This window comes from Phodopus roborovskii, unplaced genomic scaffold, assembly GCF_943737965.1.
Source record: "Phodopus roborovskii unplaced genomic scaffold, PHOROB, whole genome shotgun sequence".
In the NCBI taxonomy this organism is placed as follows: domain Eukaryota; kingdom Metazoa; phylum Chordata; class Mammalia; order Rodentia; family Cricetidae; genus Phodopus; species Phodopus roborovskii.
In genome coordinates, this window is record NW_026126613.1 from 391,659 (window position 1) to 397,237 (window position 5,579).

Here is a 5,579-nt window from a genome sequence, read left to right on the forward strand (position 1 = left end):
GAGTAGTGGATGATTAGGACATGATCTCTCATCATCTATCAGGCCAGCCCAGACTTATTTATACGGTAGTAGCAAGAACAGCAAGTGAGTAACTCCCAGTCTGCAAAATCCTTTCTATGCCACTGCTTCTTAGATTTACTCGTTCTGTTTGCCTGAGCAGTCCCATGGTCAATGAAGTAGATTACCTCTTGATTGGAATAGCAGCACAACCATGTAACAAATTACTAACATACAGGAATGGGGAGAATCATCCAATTAAGCCTTACAAGCATAATATCACTGATTTCCATCATCCTCAAACCCTCTCAGTATGTAACAAAGAGCAAATACAAAAAAGTAAGAGAAGTTGAAACATTAGTGCTGGGTTACATTTACTCTTTTGGGTTGTTTTTTTTTTTTTTTTTTCTTGCGCTTTTGGGACCTACTATTCAGCTCCCAAATAAATCTCACATGGAGGCTTATTCTTAGTTATGAGTGCCCGGCCTTAGCTTGGCTTGTTCCTAGCCAGCCTTTCTTATCTTTAATTATCTTGTCTACCTGCCTTTTCCCTCTGGGATATTGTCTTTCTTTCTTCTGAATATCTTTCGTCCTTACTCCATGTCTGGCTGGGTGGCTGGTCCTCCAAGTCTGGCTGGGTGGCTGGTCCTCCATGTCTGGCTGGGTGGCTGGTCCTCCATGTCTGGCTGGGTGGCTGGTCCTCTCTGACTGCCAGCCCTGCCTGTCCTTGCTCCGGCCTCAATATTGGCCGCTCAGCTCTTTATTAGGACCATCAGGTGTTTCAGACAGGCAAAGAGGCACAGGGTTAAAACAAACGCAGCATAAACAAAAGTCAAACACCTAAAATAATATTGTACCACAACTTTGGGGAGAAAGGAGTGAGGAGATGCAGGGAGTGACAGCTAATACTAATGGCCACTTGGTGGGGTCATGTAGACCCTAACATAGTAGACACTTTAAAATACAGATATGAAAGAAAACCTAATGTAGTAGACACTTTAAAATACAGATATGAAAGAAATCTAAGTGGAATCACCAAAACAAATCCAACTGGACCTCTCTCACCACCACATAAATCCTCCAGGGCCAGGAATGGGTTCTATCTAATTGAGTTGGCCAAAGGGGTGCTGTGGAAATCTCTAAACAACTTGGGATATTGCCCAGGCTGTTGGTTGCTCTCTACAAACTGACGGTAAGGCCTTATTGGTGAAGACTACCCACATAACTGGCTGAATACAAAGAAGCTGAGCTGGTGCCCACCTATGGCTTTCACCTGTACTGACTAGTGTTCGTGGTACTGAAGGTATTCTGTACACTACCAGAGGAGAAAGCTAAACAGCAACCTAGCTATAAACCCTTCACTCAACAATCGTGACCTGTCTAAAGATACACTCATGAAATCCTGGCACAAAAGTTATGGGAGTAACCAACCACTGTCTAGAATTCAGGTCAAGTTCGTGAGATGGAATCCATGCCTGACATTGGTCATGTGGCCAAGAATCTTAAACAAGGTATGCCATGGAGCTAGGGGGAAAGCTCTTGTAATGCTAAAGGAACATAGTAATAAATGACTCTTAACAGTCTGCTATGCCCATAGTTCAGTATCTTAGCCAGCATCAAAGAAAGCTTCCTTCTGCAGTAGATGGGAGCAAACTATACGGAGACCCACACTGAAGAGTGTGCAGAAATCGAAAGGATTTGGAATATTCAGACCTAAATGGGATATCTTCATCAATCCCACCTCCTCTGTGCTTGGAGAACTCTATGGGAAAGAAGGCAGATTTTAAGACCCAGGGGGAATGAAAGACGCCAAAGAAACAGTACCTTCCAGCCAATGGTATTTATTGATTCACATGTGAACTCAGACTATAGCAGCAAGCAGAGGTCCAAGCCAGAGGGGTACCAGCCCCCATTCTTAACGCAGAAGCTCTCTCCAATTGGCAACAGCTCACAAAGGAAAAAATAAGTTTTCTCCAATGCAATCACACTAAGTATGCAAAATGGGAGGCCTCATGCCCACTGGTAGAAGGCCAACAAAACAAACTCAATAGTGTTTTTGGAGAACTTTTGCCTCATAATGCTTTATTGAAGCATTTTTTGCCTTGTCTTTTGTTTATTATGGTTTCCAGTTTGGTGATTTTATAGTATGCCTGTGTGTGTATGTGTTTATCATGCTTTTTCTTCCCTCTGCTGCTTTATTCTGGCTTGTTTATTGGCCTGTATGTTTTCTAAATAGAAGGTTTGAAGTCGGGTAGGTTAGGAGGACCTGGGAGGAGATGAGGGAGGGGCAATTATGATAGAGATACTGCACACAATTATTGTTAATACATTTCAAACAGGTTATATACTGAACATTAAAGGAATTTAATGTGAAGTTGTTTAGTATTTCAAACCAAATTTTATGTATGTACATCTAATGTATATGTGTCTAATATTTGTATCATGTTATCTCATGCTCCATGTGATAATTTGAATTTTGTAATAGGTTAGACTGGATGACTGCATGCCCAGGATACCCTCTCGTCTCCCTTCCCTAGCACTGGGATTACACGGGCATGCTACTGCACAATTTCAATGCACTTCCTGGAGACTGAACTTATGTCTTCATGCTTGCAAGGAAAGTGCTTTACTGAAAAATTCTCCCTACCCCTCCCCATACTTCTTTGCTAGTTTCCCACTCATCTTCCAAGTCCCTGATCAGACAAGGCTCTGGCTACTGTCTATGAGTTAGTATACAACCACACCTCTGGTATTCTGTGTACTGCCTGAAGTTTGACTGGCTTGGTAGCTTCCCTGTTAGCACTGTTCTTCAGAGATCCCCATGAGCTGAATAGGTGTAGCGTTGGCTAGTGCAACAATGGGAACTATACCTTCATATGTGCTTGACCATATATATAACACTTCTACTGGGTGATTAAGTGCTACCGTGTCTGCCTAACTTTATCCTGGCTGACCAGATGGCATCCAGTTCCTAGTGGCACTTCAGGTCACAAGGGTAACTTGGCAGCCTGTGATGAAGCACTGAGTTTCTCCCAAAGCCAAGTAGCTGGCCAAAAACCTGTCTCTCAAAAGAGAGTAAGTTATCTGCAGAGAATGGCAGGGCCATGCTCCAAATTTCCAAGGCCTGCACTGCAGTCTTCCTATTAGGGTCAGCCCGAGGCTCCAGAGAGCTTCCTTATCTGAGTTGTGCAAGGTAAAAATGCAGAGTAGGGAAAGGCTTTAAAGAGGTTAGGACTCAGAGTGGAAGGAAAGAACTGGCAAGGGGAGAAAGGACTCTGAAAAATATTGGCATCACTTCCATGAGAACTTTCTGTGTTCCCTAGGAGATACACTTCGGAATTCTTGACTTTTTCAAATGAAACTCCTGGTAGGGACCAGGCGACTCAGAGGAGTTATATCCTCTTTACAAAATTAGGATAGTAGCCTCGTTTTTGGTTACTGCTTACTTAGCTTACTATTAGAAGGCTTCATTGACAGGTAGCAAGAGAGAATTTTATGACTAAAATTCATGTGCAGAGCTAAATCTCAATATGGTGCAAGGAGCTACTGATGCAGTTTCCAAAAAACAAACAAACAAACAAACAAAGGATCAGGTACATTCTGCACAACAAGTACATCAGGTGTGGAGGGAGGAAGTTGCCTAGTCCTAAGAGGGAAGAGATGCAATGGTTTGGCAATAGGAAATGAGAGTAAGAAAAGCAGAGAATTACATGGGGCGGAATAAGGGGAGAATGTCTCTATTGTGTTTTAAGTATGCTGTACACATGAAAATATCTGGCAGTTCTTTAAAACACACTGCAATTTTGGTGTATGCTCGAATGTTTGCTTTGAATGCGACACGACAAATCACACACTAAGATGTACACACAGGCACACATTATGTTCATGAGGAAATTACTTTGTAATTGGGTTACCAGGTTGGATTGAATACTGTTCTGGTTATAGACCCTTCAGTGGAAATGATTTGTTAGAGACAGGAGTATCCACTATTTGAACAAAAGAAGCAAGGAGCAAAAAAGTATACTCTATTGTGTTCACTCACAGAAATACTAGAACAGGAAGCAAACCACAGGGACAAAAAAAATCTGCAGGTGGCTTTTTTTTTTTGGATCCAGGGGCGAGTGACTGTGCATTGCCCGTGGAGCCAGCCTCTAGATTCTCTGGTTTTCTGCTAGGGTTTGCTGTTCCCTTGCTTTGCCACACCATTCTGACCTCTGCCTTCATGTCTTGTGGGATTCTCCCTTGTATGCATCCCTGGGTCCAAGCTTACCTTTTATAAGGAAGCCATTCCTAAAGGATTAGGAGAGTCCCACCTACTTAAGTGTAATTGAATCTTAACAGCTGTCAATGGAGACTTTATTTCTAAATAAGGACACATTTTGATTGGGAGGCACTACATTTCACCCAGTAAAAAATAACACATTTTGTTATGACACTTGTAGGTGGGAAAGAAAGAAAATTCACAAAAGTAAGTAGTCCTGTCACCTTATTGAAGTTTCTATGATCCAGTGGTCTGGTACAGGTCCACATTCAGCATCCCAGGTGAAGTTGCTTTATATTGCCTCCTCCAAAAATCAAGAAAGATACACAACACTTACTGGCACCTTTGGATTTTGGAGGCAGCATGTACTACATTGGGCATCTATTTTACCTTTTTTACTCCATGTTTCGAACAGTATCAATTTTTGTTGCAGCCAGAACTGAACACATACTACAACACCCAGCATGCCATGCCATGCAAACTACAGTACTAATTGGACCACACAGTCAAATGATGTTTAAAGGGCCAGAGGTGGACAGTGACAATGTATGGAGCCTGCATCAGATAGCTAATCACAGTGCTTGGCTATGCCATATAAAAATGTTCCCATTCTTTGAATTTTCTTGCTTTCTTATATTCAGTAAATGACGTAGTTCAATGCAAACCGCAAAGGAGTAAGGCAAACATTTATCCCCTTCATGCATCTTAAATGGAAAGTATTCATTCTATCATTAAATTTGGAGGTAGCAGTAGGTTTTACTGACTGATGGTTTGAATGAGAATGACCTCCATATATTTGCATACTTGATCCCTTATTGGTGGAACTTTTTGGGAGGACTATGACATCTGGCCTTGTTGGAGAAAGTGTATCACTGCGAGTGGACTCTTGAGGTTTCAAAGAACACACCAGGCCCAGACTCAGGCTCCACCTCAGGGATCAGGGTATAAATTCTTAACCACTGCTCTAGTACTATGCCTGCTGTTTGCTGCCACATACCCCATCATGATGATGATGAACCAACTCTCTGAAACAGCAAGCCAGCCCCCAATTAAATACTTTTTAAAACTAAGTTTCCCTAGTCCTGATGTCTCTTCATAACTAGCCCTTCATTTGATTTTCAACAGCATGCGCTACACTCAAGAACACTTAGATTAGTGTCATTTTTATATTTGCAAAGAAGACGACCTCTTAACATGTCTTCATTGATCATTGCTTTCTTCTGTATTAATAATTCAAGCTAAAAGGAAAATTATTATGACTTCCCAGTTCTTAAATACTTTAAATAATGCACAAGTCTGCAACAGTAAACAGTGCGACAGT